We start from the raw sequence: 23,064 nt of genomic DNA, 5'->3' as shown, positions 1-23,064 counted from the left end.
AGAAGAAGAAAACAGTGAATCACATGATATGCTGGAATTAACATCATCAAACAGTTTTCCAAAAGAATGAGTAGAGCAAAAGTATATCCTGTCTTCTATTTTTCATATTTTCATAATACTGTCAGCCTTGATTGAATGTCTCACTACCTCATGCAACTCGGTTATGCAGAGGGTTGCCACCCGTCCCTTAAAATACGGAAACGTCCTTTATTCGACAATTAATTGTTGCGTCCCGTATTGAATCAATACGGGACGCAAGTTGTTCCGTATTTTCGTAAATGCCCCGTACACGTCTGTCACACACTCATCAAAACTGCATAATGAATAAAATAAAATACAGGAAATATTAAGGGCAGCCAATTTCATCTTCGTAGGACCCACGCAGCGAGGACCCGATGCCAGGTCCAGTGGACAGACTCCAGACGTCTCTGTGTGTCCGGTCCTGTCTCTGGTTGACAAGTTACAGACGCTGCTGCACCCGCACGTTTAAAAATTTCTACACCTGAAACTCCACCACGTCTAAAGAAGCAAAAACGTTTGCAAATGTACAGACTGGAGTGGGAAGAGTGGAACCCCTGGCAGTGGATACAAGGCAAACTGTTTTCTGTTGCTCATGGACTGGCTGAAGTAAGGCAGCATCAGGAGACAAACATGGAGGAAATATGAGAACAGAGAGAACCCAACCAGCAGGTCACAGTTTATCATCATCTAATCATCTCCTGAAGTCGATATGGTAAGTGGACATCATGAAGAGATCACCTAGATTTCCTACAGTATATGGGTGTGAATTTACCAGAGGATGCTTATAATAATGCTGATGTGGCCGTACACTCTACACTATTTTAGTGACTCAGTAAATGCCTAAGTTGGTTAGTATTTTTTTAATGCTTTTTAGTTTTTAATAAACATTTATTTAATAGCCTATATGTAATCAAACATGACCTTTGCCTAAAAAGAATATTATTTCATTGCACAAGTAAAAGTATAGTCGTTTTTAAAACTGTTCAAATGATTATAATATGTTGCTAAAAAACAAAAACAAAAAACCCCAAAAAACACATCATAGTAATATGTCAATTAAAAAAGCCTATAGTATAGCATGTTTCCCAACAAACGTCATAGTATAGCATGTCGCCCAACAAACGTCATAATATGGCCCTTGGTCCAGAAAATGTCCATAGTATAGCACGTCACTCAGAAAACGTCATAGTATAGCTTTTGGTCCAGAAAATATCCATAGTATAGCATCTCGCTCAAAAAACGTCATAGTATAGCCTTTGGTGCAGAAAATGTCCATAGTATAGCATGTCGTCCAAAAGACATCATAGTATAGCATGTCACTCAAAAAAGTCATAGTATAGCCTTTGGTCCAACAAACGTAATAGTATACCATGTTGCTCTTAAAACGTCATAGTATAGCATGTTGTCCAAAAAATGTCATAGTATAGCATGTCGCCCAAAAAACGTCATAGTATAGCATGTCGCCCAAAAAAGTCATAGTATAGCATGTCGCCCAAAAAACGTCATAGTATAGCATGTCGCTCAAAAAACGTCATGGTATAGCCTTTGGTCCAACAAACGTCATTGTATAGCATGTCACTGAAAAAACGTCATAGTATAGCCTTTGGTCCAGAAAACGTCCAGAGTATAGCAGGTCGTCCAAAAAATGTCATAGTATAGCATGTCGCTCTAAAAACGTCATAGTGTAGCCTTTGTTCTAAAAAACGTCATAGTATAGCATGTCGCTCAAAAAAGTCATAGTATAGCCTTTGGTCTAAAAACAACATCGTATAGCCGTTGGTCCAACAAACGTCATATTATAGCATGTCGCCCAAAAAATGTCATAGTATAGCCATTAGTCTAAAAACATCATAGTGTAGCATGTCGTCCAACAAACAACATAGCATAGCATGTCATTCTTAAAACGTCATAGTATAGCATGTCACTCTAAAAATGTCATAGTATAGCAGGTCGCTCTAAAAATATCATAGTATAGCCTTTGGTCTAAAAACGTCATAGCATAGCATGTCGCCCAAAAAACGTCATAGTATAGCATGCCATAAAAAAAAAAAAAAATCATGGTATAGCATGTCGCTCCAAAAACGTCAGAGTATAGCCTTTGGTACAAAAAACGTGATAGTATAGCATGTTGTCCAAAAAACATCATAGTATACCATGTCGCCCAAAAAAACGTCAGAGTATAGCCTTTGGTCCAACAAGCGTCATAGTATAGCATGTCGTTCTTACAACGTCATAGTATAGCCTTTGGTCTAAAAATCGTCATAGTATAGCATGTATTCCAAAAAACGTCATAGTATAGCATGTCGCTCTGAAAACGTCATAGTATAGCATGTCGTCCAAGAAACGTCATAGTATAGCATGTCATCCAAAAAACATCATAGTATAGCATGTCGTTCAACAAATGTAATAGCATAGAATGTCGCTCTTAAAACGTCATAGTATAGCATGTCGTCCAAAAAACGTCAAAGTATAGCATGTCGTCCAAAAAAACGTCATAGTATAGCATGTCGCCCAAAAAATGTCATAGTATAGCATGTCGTTCAACAAACATCATAGTATAGCATGTCGCTCTTAAAACGTCATAGTATAGCATGTCGCCCAAAAAACGTCATATTATAGCATGTCGCCCAAAAAACGTCATAGTATAGCATGTCGCCCAAAAAACGTCATAGTACAGCATGTGGCTCAAAAAACGTCATGGTATAGCCGTTGGTCCAACAAACGTCATAGTATAGCATGTCGTCCAAAAAAACGTCATGGTATAGCATGTCATCCAAAAGACATCATAGTATAGCATGTCGTTCAAAAAACTTCATAGTATAGCATGTCGTTCAACAAACATCATAGTATAGCATGTCGTTCAACAAACGTGATAGTATAGCATGTCGCTCTTAAAAAGTCATAGTATAGCATGTCGCCCAAAAAAAGTCATAGTATAGCATGCCGTTCAACAAACATCATAGTATAGCATGTCGTTCAACAAATGTCATAGTATACCATGTCGCTCTTAAAACGTCATAGTATAGCATGTCGCCCAAAAAACGTCATAGTATAGCATGTCATCCAAAAAGTGTCATAGTATAGCATGTCGCCCAAAAAACGTCATAGTATAGCATATCGTTCAACAAACGTCATAGAATAGCATGTCGGTCTGTAAACATCATAGTATAGCATGTCGTCGAAAAAACGTCATAGTATTGCATGTCATCCAAAAACGTCATAGTACAGCATATCGTCCAAAAAACGCCATCGTATAACCTTTGGTCTAAAAATGTCATAGTATAGCATGTTGTCTAAATAACATCATAGTATAGCGTGTCATCCAAAAAACATCATAGTATAGTATGTCGTCCAATAAACACCATCGAATCGCCTTTGCTCTAAAAATGTCATAGTATAGCATGTCGCTCTGAAATTGTCAAAGTTTAGCATGTCGCTCTTAAAACGTCATAGTGTAGCATGTCGCTCTTAAAACGTCACAGTATAGCTTTTGCTCTAAAAATGTCATAGTATAGCATGTCGCTCAGAAAACGTCATAGTACAGCATGTCATCCAAAAGACATCATAGTATAGCATGTCGTCCAAAAAACGTCATAGTATAGCATGTCGCTCTTAAAACGTCATAGTGTAGCATGTCGCTCTTAAAACGTCACAGTATAGCTTTTGGTCTAAAAATGTCATAGCATAGCATGTCGCTCAGAAAACGTCATAGTACAGCATGTCGTCCAAAAGACATCATAGTATAGCATGTCGTCCAAAAAACTTCAAAGTATAGCATGTCGTTCTACAAACATCATAGTATAGCATGTCCTTCAACAAACATCATAGTATAGCATGTTGCTCTTAAAACATCATAGTATAGCATGTCGTTCAAAAAACTTCATAGTATAGCATGTCGTCCAAAAAACGTCATAGTATAGCATGTCGCCCAAAAAACTTCATAGTTTAGCATGTCGTTCAACAACCATCACAGTATAGCATGTCGTTCAACAAACTTCATAGTATAGCATGTCGCTCTTAAAACGTCATAGTATGTCACCCAAAAAACGTCATAGTATAGCATGTCGTCCAAAAAACGTCATAGTATAGCATGTTGCCCAACAAACGTCATAGTGGAGCATACCGTCCAAAAAACGCTATCGTATAGCCTTTGGTCTAAAAATGTCATAGTATAGCATGTCGTCCAAAAAACATCATAGTATAGCATATCGCACTAAAAACATCATAGTTTAGCTTGTCGCTCTGAAAACTTCATAATATAGCATGTCGCCCAAAAAACGTCATAGTATAGCATGTTGCTCCAAAAACGTCGTAGTATAGCATGTCACTCGATAAACGTCATCGTATAGCATGTCACCCAAAAAACGTCATAGTATAGCATGTCGTCCAATAGACGTCATGGTATAGCATGTGGCTCAAAAAACGTCATAGTTTAGCATGTTGTCCAAAGAACATCATAGTATAGCATGTCGCTCTAAAAACGTCATAGGATAGCATGTCGCTCTAAGAACGTCATAGTATAGCATGTCACTCTAAAAATGTCACAGTATAGCATGTCGCTCTAAAAATATCATAGTTTAGCTTGTCGCTCTGAAAACTTCATAATATAGAATATTGCCCAAAAAACGTCATAGTATAGCATGTCGCTCTAAAAATGTCATAGTGTAGCATGTCGCTCTAAAAACGTCATAGTATAGCCTTCGGTCCAAAAAACGTCATAGTTTAGCATGTCGCTCTAAAAACGTCATAGTATAGCATGTCGCTCTAAAAATATCATAGTATAGCCTTTGGTCTCCAAAATGTTGTTTTGTCCCGGCTGTCTGAAGTAGGTGAGGAGCAATACCAAAACAGTCCCAACGCTGGTTTCCAGAGGGTTAGACGAGTATTTATTTGAAAGAGGAAGTTTACAACAACACAACATGTGAGGGGGTTAAAAGCAAATGGGTGTTAGTAAAATAAAATAAATAAACAGAACTAAAAGTGAACTTCATGTTGACATTGATGGGCATTCCAACCAGGAACAAAGTAAAAGATAATCAATAAGAAAAAAAAAACTCTTCCTGTTCACCTCTTCAAGCCCAAAAACACACCGCAGTAGCACCCTAAACTAAAACTACTAATGGGTTTCCTGTTTTCCTTTCTGAACAATTCAAAGGTCCCTCTCTATCTCCCTACACATCCACCAACCACTGGAACACATCTCCAAAGTTCTGCCGGGCCAGCTCAGCTTCCCCTCAGAAGAAGTTCCGCCAGATGAAGGAGCCTTTTGAGAGGCAGCTGGCATCGTGATTGGACTGTACTTTGGTCTGTTCCAATCCAGCTTCAGCTCCAGAGACGGCAGGCGGGACGAGTCAACGGAGGCTGGGTGGACGAAGGCATGCAGCTGAGTACAATCCAGAAAACAACAGAGGAGGAGTGCAGCTGCCCAGGACCAGAACAAGCAGAGTAGGTCTTTTAGAAAACATCATAGTATAGCCTTTAGTATGAAAAAACGCCATCATATACATCGTATATTGTACAAATAACAAGTCAAAGGAAAGAGACATACATTGTAGAATTGTAGTAATTGTGGGCTGACTGATTTACTGATTGTCAGTCTTTTATTTTTTACTGATTTACGGTAATAAATACATTTAAAAATGGCGCTACTTTGGCTCTGAACCTTTATCTGCCTGTGGTCGCTCTGTCTTCTGGAGTGATTTGATTGGTTATACGTCATGAATAAAACTCCTTTAACTTAACATCTGTAAACAAAACAAAAACGTGTCAACATAGTTTCCTGTTAGAGTTTGTGTTCTTCTAAATTTAACTCCAAGATTTTAAATACTTTCATTTACTGTAAATGAATATCGACTCCAAATGTCTCAGTAATAATCATTATCAGCCTTAAAAACCCACAAAACACCCCTCTATACTCGACCACACTTAGTACAGTCCGGCTCCCCCTTCTATAAATCTGCTTGAAATCATCCACTTCCTGTTTGTCAAAGTGGCCTTCTACCTGGACAGGTTTTGTTGGAGCTCATGCAACAAACATTTTGGGTAACTGCACTTTAATATGGATGGATGACACTGAATTAGAGTCTGTTTTAATGAGACTGAGTTAAGATGTGTAGCTGTCATTAAATAGGAAATTATTTCTCAGAATTCAGAGAAAAGTCTGAAATGTTTCTAGGTTAGGCTTGGTACATGTGGGAACATGTACTTTGGCTCAGCTAAAGCTAACTCTCTCCAATTTCTGGATCTCTTGAGTTGCTTGTTAAAATATCTTGCTAGAGGTGCTGAAGCTCAGAAAGTCTGAGATGTTTGTTCAGAATAAGCTCATTCTAACGTCTTATCTGAACTGTCCTCTTTTGTTTTAACTTTCCCCAGAGCAGCACTTCCAGACTCAGTCTCATTTCTGTAGAGATTAAACTTCAGTGTCATTTATTGATGTTAAAGTGCAGTTTTTCAAATGTTTGTTGCACATGCTCCCGACCAAACCAGTCCAGGTGGAAGACGAAGTGAAGAGAAAGCTCCAGAGGATGAATATCACACATTTACATTGGAAATAAATGTCCTTTAATTTGACATTGTCATGCAAATGATGTTCAAATCTTTGAGTGTTTTGTTGATGTTGGTTTCTAAATGTTTTTTGACATTCGGCCCCAAAGATTAAAACCTTTTACGGCTCACAAGCTACAACAATTCACACATTATCAACTATCTTTCTGACTAAACTAAGATAAAAAGTGAAAAACTATCTGATTCCTGCATCATGAATGTAAATCTGTTTGGTTTTTATGACAGTAAACTGAATATATTTGGGTTGGACATTTTATAAACCAGAACAAGAAATTAATTACTGGAGAAAACAATCAACAGATTAATGGACAAAGAAAATGTGTTTTCCAGCATATATGGCTGAATTACTCCAACATCACAAGATACATTCAATTTTAATTCAATTTTATTTATATAACGCCAATTACAGGTCAAATTTGTCTCAAGATGCTTTATTTTTATATTTTTTTGTCATATTTAAAATATGACAAAGTAAGAAATTTAAACCTCTTGACTAATCCAATTTATTATTTGGTTTTTAAGACACTAATGGACAATTAAAATAAGTTTCTCCACTAAAACTAATAAACATGAGTTTAAATAGAAGGAACAGTTTTAAATACTGCAGTCCCACGACGACAAGAATAAAGTTTGTCAACAAAAACTAAATCTGCTGGTGGATTCCATTAAAGTACGAATAAATGATAATAAAGTGTGATACTAAAGGTTTGTGGTGCTAAAAATCTCCAAACAAAGATATCAAATTGAACATCTGGATGGAGGTTGATAAAAAATTGACCTCCCTTCATTTCTCTGGAGCCGACTCCATGGATTTTATGGATGGTGGTTAAAGACCTGCTCTTCTAGTGGTCTTCCTTCTAGTCGCTATAAAAAGTCAGTCCATCCTGGCCGACTTCAACACCTCTTCATGACAAGTTGTTCTGCCTCCGACCTGGTGGAAACTCCAGAAACTGGGGAAAACCCGTGGAGACTCGAAGAACTCACGGAGACTCGAAGAACTCGTGGGGCGGGGGAAGGTGTGGTGGGCGGTGGGGGGAGGTGGGGGAGTAGAGGGGGGAGGCCGCCACCCACCTCCCCACCTACTCTCCGCCCTGACTCCACCCAGACTCCGCCTTGGCTCCACCCATGTGGTCACTTCAGGAACTACGATGCCAAAGGGACGACGAAATTATTTCTTTGTATCTGATCTGTAGCTCAGTGAGTTAAGGATTTGCCTATGGAGCTGCAGGTCGCTGGTTCAAGACCAGACACTTCTTAAATTATTATCAAAATTCTGACAAAGACAAAGAAAAGTGCCGGTGGCGGGTCTTGAACCTGCGACCTTCCACTTGGTAGTCCTCTTCTTATCCCCCTGAGCTACTCGCTCAGATACTAATTCTTCTTTTTTTTGCGCATTTATCATCTATTTTTTGTCGTTTTCGAGTTTTTTTTTAACTCGAGTCGCAACTCGACCGTTTTTCTCAGGAGGTTGGACTTCAGCCTTTGTGCTGGAGGGTGGAACCCTCAGTTCCAAGACTTTCAAAGCCTCCACACCTCCCAAGTCCTCAGGACCTGAGCTTTCACACAGTCTGAGGGCTGATATTTTCTAAGTCCCACAGTAGTTCTCTGTTAGATTTAACTTTCAGACAGTCCAAGGACTGATATCTTCTAAGTTCCTGAGTAGTTCTCTGTTAGTTTGAACCTTCAGACAGTCTGAGGACTGAAAACCTAAGAGTTCTTGAGTACTTCTCTGTTAGTTTGACCCTTTAGACAGTCTGAGGACTGAAGTTTTAAAAGTTTCTCAGTACTTCTCTGTTAGTTTGAACTTTCTGGTTAACAGAAGCCTTAAAACTTGTGACCATGAGTCTTGATTTCACATTTAGACCATCCATCTGAGTTCTTCTCAGACCTTCACCTGTGGGTTTTTTTTGAAATTCTGAACAAACTTTGATTCTCTACACTGAACAGTAAAGTTTGTGGAGATCAGAAGGTAACATTAGTTTGATCAATGCCTTCAACTACTCGTAGACTTTATCTGGAAAGCAGTTTTCTGAAATGAGTTCTTAGTAAATCTATCCACAATCAAACCAAGAACATAGAAAGAGGAAACGTTTGAAGAAACAACTTGATGTTTTCATTGCAGACTAGAAAACACTTTGACCTTTATCTGTTTTTGCTCTTTTTGATCGTTTTATTGTCTGTTCTGTTTAATTTGATCTTCTAAAGTTTAACTGGTGTCTTTTCAAATGTTTTGTCTTTAGTTTGATTCTTCTTAAATGTTTAGTTTTGCTCTTTTCTCACCTTTTATTCTTTTCAAATGTCTGATTTGATTTCCAAATGTTTTGTCTTTTTAATGTTTAATTGTTGTTTTTTTTTTTTAATGTTTTATCGGCTTGTTTGAAAAATTTCCTTTTCTTTCCCGTGTTTAATTTTTCGATTAAATCTTTAAGGTTTTTCTTTTTAAATGTTTTACCACCTTTTAATGTTTAATTTTCTTTTTAAATGCGTCATTGTATTTTCTGTTTATTTCCTATTTAAAGTTTTATTGTCTTTAAGATTTAATTTCCTAATTAAACATTTAATTTTTAATTCAATGTTTTGTCTTTTTAAAGGTTTAATAATCTAATTTAATGTTAAAAATGTTAATAAATGTTAATAATTTAATTTAAAAATGTTTAATATTCTTCTTAATTTTATTTTTTAAATGTTTAATTATCTAAAATATTTCATCTTTAATGTTTCATATTTTTGTTCAAAAAATTTTGTTTAATTTCATAATTACATGTTTTGTATCTTCTGTTTAATTATTTAATTAAATATTTTGTCTGTTTAATATAACTTAATTGTATTTAATGTTTAATTTTCCTTTTAAAAGTGTATTAAATGTTTTTTCCTTTGATTTAATTGCTTTTTTAAAGTGTAGTTTATTTCTTTTTTTTGTCACGATTTTAACAACCTTAGAAATGAAACAAACCCTTAAATCACAATGAAAATACTTCTGTTGTCACAATCATGAGTTAGTCAATTATTCAGTTTATCAATTCAATTTTATTTGTTTAGCACCTTTCACACAGATGACAAAACTAAATAAGCAAAGAGAAAAAAACTACGCTAAAACTATGATTAAAACTCAAAAACATTTAAAAAAAAAAAAAATTTAACATCGTAATAAAATGTGTCCAGGGGATGGAGGGAGTTTATTGACGTCTTCTTGGGCTCACATGGGAAATCATTTAATATATAAACTTGATATTCAGTCTAAGGAAACTGCAGAGCGACAGAAGAACCAACAATATCTCCTGTTTTCTCCTTTAATGAGTCAATTCTTGTCCTTTCAGACCAAAGAACTACAGACTCTTCACAACCTGCTCAAACTCTTGGTACAGGACCTCACCACACGGGTCAAGAAGGTTTCCTTCTCATTTCTACTCTGAAGCTCACCTTCTCCTGCTCAAACTGCTGACAAATGTTTCTGCTGCTCTAAAGTCTGGTCTCCAGAACTTCCTAAAAACTCTCAAAGTCTCTTCTGCTGCAGGTTGCTTTGTAGAACTGTTCCAGAAAACCTCACTAAACCACATGGAGGAGCCTCAAGATAGTCGTCAAAATGAAACTGTACAAAAACCAAACTAGCACAACCCAAACGCTAAAGTCTCCTGCAGCCTACCAGAGAACCTCTGAGAACAGAGAATCAGGACAGGAACTCTTACCTTCTGGACAACCAACACTGGTTCACAAACAAGAATACAGAATGTGTCTGACCAAAAACCTCTAAAGACTCACTACAGCCAAGATAAAGACACAACTCAGCTGCAGCAAATCCACTAATCACTGCACACATTAGCACCATGTGCTAACTGTGGCTAAAGAACCTCATTTACCAAGACAACTATCCAGTACAAAGCCCTAAAACACTCCAAGAAACACATTAAAGATGATTTTACTGCTGGAAGCTGCAAGCCAACGCCTAAAGAACAAACTAAAGCAATGAAGCCAAACCCGGTTCATGGTGAAGAGAAGCAGAGGAAATGTTTGACTGAAGCTAAATAAAGCAGGAAGACACTGAGCTGCTCAGGTGTTCCTGATAACACCTAGCAGCCACCTAGACAGCCAATAGGAACACAGCTTACTGGAAGTCCAGAGGGCTGGGTTAGTGAAGGAAATTTAGTTTCAAGTTGAGGCAGAAAGTTAACAAAGAAAGTTGAAAACCACCTTCTGATACCTGAAATCTCTGAGTTTTCACACAAAGAACGCCTGAACATGTCAAACTGGTTTCATAGGTTTCAACCCTCATTGTAAAAACGTCATAGTATGGTGTGTTGCTCAAAAAACATTAGGACCCGGCTGTCTAGGGTCGCCGAGGAGCAACACAAAAACAGGACAAACACTGGTTTCCAGGGGGTTAGGAGGATATTTATTTGAAAGAGGAAGTTTACAACAACACAACATGTGAGCAGAAAAATCACAAAGTCTGTCTTTAGTTCAGCTGAAAATATTAGTTTTTGTCTTTTTTATTGACCAAACTTTTCAGGAAGTAGATGAAGAATAATTCAAGCTCTCATGTAGAAGTCCAACTTATTTTGGATCCTTGTGGAGAGTTTAATCTTAGAGTTTGTAAAGCTGTTGACTTTTTAGTCACATGGATTGTTTTGACATTTAATAACCGAGTCCTGAAATAAAATTACAGTTGTGGATTTCTGTCATTTAGTCTGGACTAAACAAATAACAGCAGCATAAATCTCAAACATCATTATGAGAAGTCTGGATTGAGGTTTCTCACTTGATAATGATCAAAACAAGAAATTTAGGTTGGTTTAAAGGAATATTCCACCTTAAATCTTTGAATGTTGACCTAAAAGGTTGGTTTCAGGAAGTATTCCACCTACAAGGTCCTCAAACATCCACCTTAAAGGAACATTCCACCAAAAATCCTTGGACATGCACCTAGAATGTTGGTTTAACCGAGTATTCCATCCAAAATCCTCAAAGAGACCTGAGGGGCTGGTTAAAAGGAATATTCCACCTAAAACCCCAAATACAGACCCGAAAGGGCGGTTTAAAAAAAATCCTTCAACGTAGACCAAAAAAGTTAGTATGGAGGAATATTCCACCTGAAATGTAGACCTGAGAAGTTGGTTTGGAAGAATATACCATCCTAAACATCCTTAAATGTTGACTAAAAGACGGTTTGGAAGAACATTCCACCTAAAATCCTCCAATGTAGACCTAAAAGGTGAGTTTAATGGTATATTCTACCTAAAATTCACTACTGTAGACCTTGAAGGTTGGTCTGATGGTATATTCCACCTAACATCCTTGAACATAAACTTAAAAAGTTCGTTCAAAGGAATATTCCACCTAAAATCCTTCAATGTAGACCAAAAAATCTTGGTGTAAAGGAGTATTCCCCCTTAAATGCAGAGCTAAAGGATGGTTTGGAGTAATATTCTACTCTAAAATCTTCCAATGTAGACCTAAAAGGTTTATCTGATGGTATATTCTACCCAACATCTTGGAACATTTACCTAAAAGGTTGGTTTAATGGTATATTCCCAGAAGAACCCTTGAACATTGGGCTTAATGGTATATTCCACCCAAAATACTTGTGCATATACCAAGAAGTCAGTGTAAAGGAAATGTAGACCTAAAAGGATTGTTTAAAGGAATATTTTAACAATTATTTTCATTATTTAATAATCTGTTATCACTCAGAACCCTGGCAAACTTATTTTCATCAGTTTTATTAGTGGAAGTCACAAATAAAGGAGCTCTTGGTTTTTCCCAGCGTTACTGAGTCCAAAGCTGCTGTTTCAACACAGAACGTTCACATGCATCCACAAACCTCTCAGCACTCAAACACCCACAGACAGGAGGCCGGCTGGGCCGAGGCTCGGCAGCATCCTCAGACCCACGAGTCGGGGAGTCGGTGAACTTGTTGGTCCGGTTTGAAGGCCTTCATGTGGTCCAGTAGAAGTCCACGTAGTCGGTGTTGGCTTTGAACCGCAGCAACTGGCCTCCATCAGGTGGACCGGCTCGTCCTCGTAGGGCTCCTCCTGTAGCCTTGAGGGGACCACAGGAACATTCAGTAGCTGTTGGAGTTCTTCCTGTCAGGCTCGTGGTAGAACGGCTCTGAAGAATCTTGTACTCGTCTTATCTGGAACAATCTAACAGCCTAAACTGTTAACAGCGGTGTAAAGAAGCAAACACAGGCATAGATTAGGACTCAAACTAGATTTATTTTAGAAAACAAATCAGCTTAGAGGCATTTGTTCACACGTGGCTGAATAGGAGGCCGTCCAATCAGATTTGAGGTCTTCACTCTGTAGGTTGTTTGTTCGGTGAGACTCTTGGACCTCCATCAGCTGACGTGGATGTTTGATGATCTTCCTCTCTAGTGCCAGATGATTCATCCATGAATTCAGCAGCTACAGACTGAAATGAAGCTCATGCTGCCGTTATTGAATTCCTGTTCCAGATCAAATGTTCAGAGCTCACCTTGAATGCAGCCGTCTGCTGTCTGGATAGTTTTTCTCATTGTAGTCTTCAATAAAGTCTCTTTCCTCATGTCAGGATGCGGTGAGACTCTTTCTCAGTCTCTGCAGACGTCCCTCATTGTGCATCTCCAGAGAAGAAAGAGAAAAACTGGTCACTGCTTCAGCATCACAAACGCTCTCCAGCATTGAGAGTGTTTTAGGAATTAATTCATTGTGTTGTGAACTTTGAAGGAGCAGAAACTTTACAGCTGCCAAAGATATGAGCTCCAATTCTGGATGTTTTAGGAAATGAATTTCATCAAATGAACACCTGATTTTTGCTGATAACTATCATTAAATTACTGAAGAAATCTAACATAAAAACCTATAAACTCTCAGGCAGCTTTTGTTAAAGTTTGTCTATAATTCTATCATCATGTTCTGGAACCAGGACTCTGCAGAAGTTCCTTCAAACAGATCCTTGTGTGTTTCTATTTCAGGCCTCAGGTTTGAACGTAAAGCAGAGGATTAGAAAGGAATGATTTTAATATTCAAATCAGTCCAGTAAATGTTTGGAGTAAAAATGATTAAAATTTTGATTTAGACAGATTTGTGTCAAATAATATTGTAGTGTCTCATTTAAATATATCCATATGAGTTCAGCGTATTTACATTTTATAGAATATTTGATTTCTTAATCTCAATGCTGTAGAGTCTGACCCCTAAATATTATAATAATGATGTAAATCCAAATAATAAATAATATTGTAGTGCAGAGTCATAAACTTTAATCAGTTAAACTTACATAATAAATATCGCTGTACAATCTTAACCTGAACATTCATATTATTGAGGTAAATTTACATAAATCATGATATTCTAGTCTTAACTGGAATATGTCTAACATGAATCTTTTTGTATTGTGCTGATAAACAACAATAACCCGACTTTCAGATAATATTAATTCACTGTGTATTGGGTAGTACAGAAGTAATAGTACAGAATATTAGTTCTTGTTTTATGTGTGATAATTGGCAGTAAACATTATAAGAAGTGGAAATTCACAGGGTTGTAATAGTGCTGTTCTTGCACAATATTTGTCACTTAATTGCCCTCAGGATGCTGTCGTTGAGCTACCAGTTTTACAGACAGGCAGATGTTGCAGCTAATGATGTTGTAATTCACATAAACAAGGAAACAAGTCCATCGTAATTTGAATGTTAACAGTCCAAAATGAAAAGGTCATATACAGCTTTCCTATTGGGTTAAAGAGCCAAAAAACCCCCATGAAAAATACTCCATAAAAGCGAGAGGTCGGTAGCAGCTTTCATTTGTTCTTACAACCCCCCCCCCCCAAAATATCTGTATATTTATAGCTATATAATATATAGCTATAAAGGACTTATCTTATCTCTTACAGTTTAGCCATGCAACATCAGTTACCATGGTGATCTGTCCAGGTTAAAACAGAGCTGCCTTTGTGATCATGAAAAATTTGACTTAAGGCTCAACATACCTTGCTAGCCCATCATCCTGCATTCGTAGTACAGACCCCAGCAGCTGGTTAGCTTAGCTTAGCACCAAGTCTGGCAAGCAGGGTAAAGAGCCAACCTCAAACTACCAAAAAATCTGCTCATGGACACTTGTAAAGCTCATTATTTATATGTCTGGTTTGTTCATCTCTCATAAAATGTGAAACATGCTAATTATAGAGCTTGTGAGGGGAGGATTTTATCCTTGTTTTTGTGTTAACCCTTTTAGCACTATAATACTCATTTCCTCATTTCCTCCCTCTCCCCACACGGCACTCAGTCATTACCGTAATGCATGTAATAGCACCAGAAAGCCCCGTTTCACAGCTTTCAGGGGCAGTTTGAATGATTAAAATTGCACGAAGTAGCGAGGAGTTACAGTAATTTGAAATACGCATGTGCTGTGGTGTCACCAGTGATCTCTGTGGTTTTAAAAGGGTTAAGTTTAGCTTAGCAGTATCCCTATGAAGTCTGGAAATCTTGTGACCCGATTCCACAAGCTTCTCACCTCAAACCATATGATGTGAATATATAATTTCTTCCATAGGTTTCACTCTGTGAAGCCTGTGTGACCGAGTCCTGGAGCATGCAGAGTGCCTAGGTAATTCATGGGGCTAAGCTGGTGGCTTCATATTTACTGTGCAGACATAAAAATAGTATTAATCCTCTCATTTAAATCTGGCCAGATCATCAAAGTGTTCTAAAATGAAAAACCTATGAAAAACCTAAAACAAGCATGTCTGCAGTATAAACTCTTTAAATGTTACTAAAAGTCATTAATTTCTACAAAACATACAGAAAATGTGACCTCTGTGTCCTCCATGTCAGCTACGGTTGTGATGATAAGGTAAATGCGCAAAGATATACATAGCAGCAAGCACATGCACACGGACACGTTTTCTTAGGTGATGACAGCAAGAATAAATTTCTGCGGAGTCTTTCAGGTTGCATGATCTATAAGGTCATGATAAAAAACACATTACTCATGTCACTGTTTTATCATACATTATCAATCTTTCGGTTACTGTGTTTTTTATGTATTGCTACAGTCTGTCAGATATGATTTTGTTTTGGTAAAAATTCTCATGTTTTAAAATAGAAGGGCAGGACAGGAGATGCATAAATCTTGAACAGAGAAGCTATTTCTGGCATCTTTTCAAGCTCACTGCAAGTTTCCTGGTTTGAAATGTTCTTGGATTTGAGAGATTTAATACAAAAAATGTTATGATTTGGATTGAGGCATCTAAACAAGATCATTTTAAAGTCTGTCTATTTCCTATTTGTCTCCATGTAGGGGAATACAATTACTCAGACGTACTCCTGTTCCCGTTTCCAACTTGAACCAGCTCTCGACAACTGTTGTAATGCTTGCTGAAATAGTTGTGTTTGTGGTAGGTTAATAACACAACAGCTGACCTCTAAGGACAGTTTTAGCTTGCAGGGTCGTAACCATAATATTTATTTTAGATAGGCAAATATGTACTTTATACAATATTGTGGGGTTTTAACTGTGATATTAAAATTGCTCGGATAACTTCATATAATAAAACATACTGTAGCATGAGTTTAAATACTGTAACATTTGAACTCACTGGGTAAATTGATAACAGCAGTCTTTTTACTTTACTGGAGTGCACTGTTGTTTCAAACACTGTTGTTATAAATGTTTCATATAAAAAATGTTGACGAGTTTGATTATGTTTTCCAGGTGTTTTGCCAAAATTAACTACTTGGAAAAGGTAAGTGTGTTTTAATCAGGGCTATCTTACATTATTATTCTGACCTGTAATTACTCAGATAATTTCTCAGAGTGGCTCTGCCTTTCATTGCAGGCCTCTTGTTGATTTTTATTGTTGCTTTCAACATATCACAAGGCAAATACATATTTAGAAAGGTTCAAAGCTTCACATGGGGATGTGTCTTGTGTAACAGCCCTTTATCAAATGGTGCCACTTTGTGCTCTTAATTACATTTATGTCTAAAGACAGCAGGTAACCCCTAAGGGATCGCTTTGGAGATTTGTCTGTAATTACTTGTGCATTGGCAGTAGTACAAATATAATAGCCCTGGAGACGGTCTGCTGCTTTTAGAGCGTACCATTCAGTGCAGCCTTGAGAGTAATCTGCTTAAAACCTTTCACAAAGTCATTACTCAAAACTCGGTTTAGGCCTGCATTCTTGGAAAAGCGTGGGGCTGCCGGGAGAATGGCAGAGGTCATCTCCCCGAGTCCACTGTGGCTGTTGAAAACTATTGATCTGCCTGATTGTGATTTCACAAAGAAGGAACTAATGTGACCCCTGTTTGACAGCCACATGCCAACGATGAGGGAACATCGTATCTGTCACATGGGATTAATCTGCCTCATGTATCTGCACCTTTTTTTAAAAAAAAAAAAAAAACTGAACGTGTTGAACATTTCACGACTGTAATGTTTCCAAGTGATTAATAGTAATATTTTGTATAAAGTCCATGAATGAATGAGAACTGTAATATGGTTGTTGATACCATCTGGTCATTCCGCTGATTCTCAAAACTTAAAACACATGACCTACAAGCTACAGTACATTCTGTTACCAAGAGAAGGTATGTGTCCCCAGCCAGACTCACCAGCATTACTTGGTTGAAAGACCAATTGAAAACAGGTTTGTTACTTTTTTCACTTGTTTTCCTGTGTGATATTGCCTGAAAACCTCCATTTGCTCTCAAAGGCAAAGTCCCATTGTTTTGTAAAACAATAAAGTTGATTTTATTGTGCAAATCTGACCTGAAGGTACAATAAAAATTGCAATTTTTGGCAGCAGCTGTCACTGTTCTTGATGTGTTCTTTTGTTTATGGCAGGTAGATTAAAGCAAAATGCTAGCTTTATTCTTAACAAATCTCTTCAGAAGACCAAAGCTAACAGTGCATTGGTCTGCTGTGCAATGCTTTCAGACTTTCTGACCCCAAGCACATTGGTTCTCCCAGAAGACTAAACAAACATTCACCTTCATTAACAAGGCAATGCAACTCCCTGAAACAGTTGGGCATGCTTGTTGTTGGCAAAGATCCTTCAAACAGAAAAAAGCTGGATGAGGACTTTTTAAGCCATGAATTAATGTACATTTGGTGTACTTGTGAGAAACCTATTTACAAACCACACTGTAAAACCCGATGAGTTATTGTGACTCAAGAAAGTTTTTGAAACTGATTAAATCGAAATTTTTAAGTAAGTCTACCTCATATTTTAAGTTTAGGGAACATTCTTTATTAAGTAGCCTGAAATAGCTCATTTTAAGTCAAACTTACTTAATTTTATAAGTTAGAGAAACATTGTTGATTAAGTCATATGTACTAGGTATTTGGGGTTCACTCTACTAATTAAAATAAGCATTGATAACTTAAAAATTTTATTACCCTAGCATGAAGTATTTAATATCTTACTAACAAAGTGTTTACTTTATGTTAACTTAAAATTTTTAAATTCAACCAAGTTATATAAACTCAGCTATAATTAAAACCTTTATATAATAACAACTAAAAATTACACGATTGTGCACTTAAATTTTTTTTTGAAACCGATTACATAAAATTTATTCAGTAACTCTAACTCAAAGTTTCTAACTTAACACATTCTGAAATTAAATAAAAAAAGGTTAAGACAGACAATTTAACTGCAAGTTACTTCTTTATTAAGTAACTAAAACATGAGGCAAACATCAGCCATAAAATTGTTTGGAAATGGAAATCCAATTAACTCTTCAAAAACAGTTGAAAGGCTGTAAAAAAATCACCAAAGACATGGAACTTCTAAAAGAGGGCAATATGCATAAAACCCTGTTACATTACACAAAAGCTTTTCATTGTAAAATTAATCTATATCATAACAGTCTTGGCATTGTGCATAACAAATACCAAAAATCCAATACTGCCAGACATCATTTTGGTCAAAGATATCAGACATCTACCTCAGTGTAAGCGTTATGCCAAAATATCTGAGTATCCACTAACTTGACTTCGAACAGTAACACAGGAATAATCTTCCCACAACAGTGCAAGGCCTATAGGTTTAGAGCACTAAAATTCACTATTGCCATAAACAATCTCATTCAGTGATTTACCATTACCACATTCTTTTTAGAATTTTTTGAACCTGGGCTGTGTCTCCGGTGGACCGGTAATGTCACTAAATGAAAGGAACCAGAGTCATGATTATCTTGATTGGTGCTATATGCAGTGACTTTCATTTTTGCCTGAAACCGAACACAAGTGTGTACAGCACTGTGCAGGACACTTGTTTTGCTGCTAACCAGTTCAGTTTGTCATAAGTATCTGACATCATTATGGAAACAATTTCTAACTTTTTTATTTCCATGACAACCACTTTTATTTGCATACTTTTGACAGATAACAGATGCCCGCACAACGCTTTACAAACCTATTTTCAGTTTGAGGCCAAACTGACTTAAATAACTCACTGAATACAGCACTGATCAATCTGATTTTTGTTTGTACAGCCGAAGTTCAAAAATCCACAAGTTATATTTTAAGCTGAACAACATGAACAACAATACTTACACACCTGTAACATGTGTAAAAATCCTTTCTAGGCTGTGTCCCAAAAGAAACAGAAGTGGACATTGAAACTCTAACACAGAGTTTACTCCATGGCTAAAAGGTCATTTTTAAGACTCAGCACTCTGGGCCTCAACTTCCCATCCTCCAGACCAATCAAGACTTTCTGGATAAAGTCAAATGTGTTGGACAACTCTTTTGGGTAACTTAGATGCAGGGCTTAAATCAGTGCAAACAGCATGACATATGCATCAGCCATTGCGGGGACATTGGCTGATGTTATTGGTTATTTTACATTGCAGTAAAACAGCTCAGATATTTGCAGCTACATATGTTGCACCTTCTATTTAGGATAAATTCATCCTTTCTAACCATGATTTCAAACAGCTTGTTGAAGGTAAGATTTTCTTGCAGCATTCTTGGACAACAAAATCAATTTCTGATGACAACAAGGCAGATTACACTTTTTACACCGGTACTGTCATACATTCTAAACAACAAGCTCACTTACGTGCCACATCTTTAGAAAGCCAGAGTCATCTTCATGTAGATAGGCAGGGAGAGCACGGAGGACAGCAGCTCGTCTTACATGGACGTCAACATGTTCCTTAAATGTGAGAACGTATTGTAAATTCACAGACACACAATACTATGTATTGTCATATCATACCTTTACAGACACAGATCAAATATAAACTATCTCAAATCCACTGCAGTATCTTTCTCAGGCATCAGGAAGTGTAACCCACTGACCTGGAGGTCATAAATCCCAAAGAGCTGACCCACAACTTTCTCCCAGTGCGAGCAGCTTTCTTCCTGAACAAGTTCTGAAGATGGGGAGAATGTCGATCCAACACAGCATAGAAGTGGTTCTTCAGGTTCATGTTTGTAATTCTGTGAAACTCAGCACAGATCTGCAGAGATATAAATCAGTGCTTAAGTCTGTGTTTAAGTATGTGTTTATCGGCTGTCTGTGGCCCTGTAAAAAAACAGCTTAACGTTTTGAACTATGATTTGATTGATAATATGCAGTTTCCACATCTAAATCTGAGTAAATCTGACCCAGTTATCACTGACAGATACATAAAGGACATAGTACATGTGCTAAAACAGGTGTACAAAGGAAAATCTATTCACCTGTGACTCTATTTTGAGGGCAGGCCACCGTTCCAGGATCTCAGCAACAGGTAGGTCATCATTGACAACCTCTTTGCGCCGCAGGGCAAAGGTGGTCTGCATTAACTTTGTAATATGGACAAGATTTTTGTCACTCACCTTCACTTCATCCACAATTTGCAGTCTCAGTTGCTCAAGGCTTGCAGCATCTTCACCCCTTGGGTAATTGGGGAGGAAGTTCACTTCTGCCTTCTGGGTCTTTTGATGTTACTGTGAGGAGATTGTTTCTCTGGGTTGTTTCTACTTCTCTTCCCCGAATTTACAGCTACCTCCTGAAATCCAGCCCGACTTAACTTAGTGCGGTAGTTCCCCATTTTAAACTTCAGACTATTCCATTCCATTTCCAACCGTACCACCCTGTCTGAGATCCTGGTTCTTTTTGACAAGGATGCTTAGTTACAAGAGCTTCTGCTACCACTGAAACTTCCCTATCACTGGGGTATGTTTTATAGCTACGCATTTTGGCAGCGAGAGTCTCAAGGATGTCATGCTTTGGCCCTTGAGCGTTTTCCCTGTTCTCACATATGTAGTATTCCCTTCACTGAGTATGAATTCTACCTCATAGGAAAACGTGGGCACTGGAAAAACCTGAGGCCATCTCTCAGCTCTTTCTGGAGTCATGGCATGGGGCAGTATTATTGTGTCATCTGATGCTACTGAGCTGTCATCACTCTCAAATCTTATAGCTTTTACTACAGCCTTCTGTGGAAGTTCCTCAATATCTACTAGTGAACATAGTTGTCCGTCAAAGTCTGGATCTTCGTATGACAGGCTGAAGTCAAAGTCAAGCTTAAATTTCTCTTTTATCATTATTTTTAAATCATCCACAGATTCTGGACGTGAGGATAACGTTGTCTTCCTCACAAGGTCTGTGGAGACATGGACATGTAGTAGGAAATTTTGTGCCGCCATCTCCTATTTTTAAAAAGAAAAGAGAGAATGCATTAATTTGTTGTTAACTTGTGTGAATTTAAATTTTCTGAACAGTGTTTCAAGAAAGTGAGGTGAGAAAAACTGTGATTCAGATTGTACATTGTGATTTCTTCTTCAGAAGATTATCATATGAAGCTCTGGCTGGATCTTACTGTAGTATGAGTCCCAATTTCTAAATGCATTTTAGTCCTCCACGTCTCTGACCATAATAAATCTTTTCTGTGTTAACAGTAAACGTCCATCAATGGAGTATGCCGCGAGACTTACTGTGTCATTTAGTTCGGTCAGCGGATGCACAGAGCAAGTGTCTGATGATGTCAGCTCGAATGATCTCAGATGCTCACTACACCAGCACTCGTAGTTCCTGCAAACAAAGTAAACAGAGTTATCCTCCTCCTCTCTGGCCTGCAGAAACAAACATACCATTTGCATACTCTGTGCCATTCATAGAGACCTTTGATGTACTGTATATGGTTTGGCTATCAGTCTTGGTCTCTATGAAGTCTTGCGCCACTTGAGGCAGAGTAGCAACTTGGACAGAGGTGACATTTGCGGCTTGTGTGTGAGGTTTGGAAAATGAGGGGGCATTGAAGTAATACGCCATCATGTGCTGATGTCTGGTAGCCAGAGTTTTCAAGATATTCTTGAAATTTTGTGCATCATCAACCATCTTCTTGAATTTTATCAAGAAGATCAGTTTCTTTAAACATTGCTTGAAGCATCTGTAGAATTGGAACGTAGACTGCTGTGTGTCCACTGATATTTACAGTATATTGCACTGGCATTACCAGAGGGTAGTTGCTCCTAATAAACGTTTTCCTCCGCTTAGTGGTGGACAGCTCTGCACCTTCTGCAGTTGCACTGACCAAGACATTACTTTTCACGATGGCTTCCACTAATTCATTAAGAAGAACATCACTGACAGACTGATCATGCTCTTGCAGTACCATGATGACTGAGTCTCTTACAAGAGGTTTAGACAATGAGAATATATGTACCAAACTGTCAACTATGTCTTGTATTGCTATCTCTGATACATGAAGAACACTGTGCATTTTCAAGAACAAAGAAGCCAAGTTCATTCTCAACTGAGCCTGCAATTCAACAATGTCATAACTACATTCATGAGGATTACAGACAGGAGTATCCAATTCAGGGAAATTCTGAGAGGGGCCAGCATCGTCCGATTCAATTTGACTCTGCATTGAGCTGTCAATGTGTGCAGTTTCTGTCAAGACTATCTCATTCTTGAAATCTGAGACATCGCCATCTGGATGATTCCTACTTTTGTGGGCATTAAAAGAGGAATACACATTTGTACGGTAGTGACAATTTTTGAACGGACAATCCACCATCTCATGCTGCTTCAAATGTGTTCTTAAATGACTGATTACAGTTTTCTCATTAAAAGGCTGCTTGAATCCACACACTGGACAGATGATACACATTCCATGTGATTTCCACTTTGCACAATAGTCTGAGTATGTAGCCCCATTAAGTGAATTTTCAAAGCATTTACTGACTGAAAGGTGCAGACAGTCATCATAGAGACATGGCAATGGGCTGACAGAGGAAACATTACTATGACGCAAACGATAGTGTTCAAACACATGTCCTCTTATCAAAGACAGCAGCACAGATTTTGCATTTCCAAGCCATTAGATTTTTTTCATGTGTTGAGCAATAAGTGTGTATTAAAGTTGATTGTTGACCTTCAACATACCAGAGTTAGACGACTGTACAGCAGCCAGCAATCTCAATTTTAGCCTGGAGAGAGAATTGAAAAGATAAGTTAGTTTTTATAGTTCTATTTTAGATGCTGAACAAAATCAATTGT

General features: G+C 37.6%; 1 long non-coding RNA gene across 1 annotated transcript; it reads right to left on the bottom strand.

Annotated features, from left to right (window-relative positions):
* Positions 1–12,777: 12,777 nt before the first annotated feature.
* On the bottom strand, positions 12,778–14,994 carry LOC129350781 (uncharacterized). The gene is made up of 2 exons (XR_008604300.1): positions 14,551–14,994; positions 12,778–13,181 (listed from the first exon to the last, which is right to left on the bottom strand). It is a non-coding gene; the product is annotated as an uncharacterized LOC129350781 (long non-coding RNA).
* Between the last annotated feature and the right edge of the window lie 8,070 nt (positions 14,995–23,064).

Source organism: Amphiprion ocellaris, chromosome 16 (assembly GCF_022539595.1).
Source record: "Amphiprion ocellaris isolate individual 3 ecotype Okinawa chromosome 16, ASM2253959v1, whole genome shotgun sequence".
In the NCBI taxonomy this organism is placed as follows: domain Eukaryota; kingdom Metazoa; phylum Chordata; class Actinopteri; family Pomacentridae; genus Amphiprion; species Amphiprion ocellaris.
This window is presented reverse-complemented; position numbering and strand designations above follow the sequence as displayed.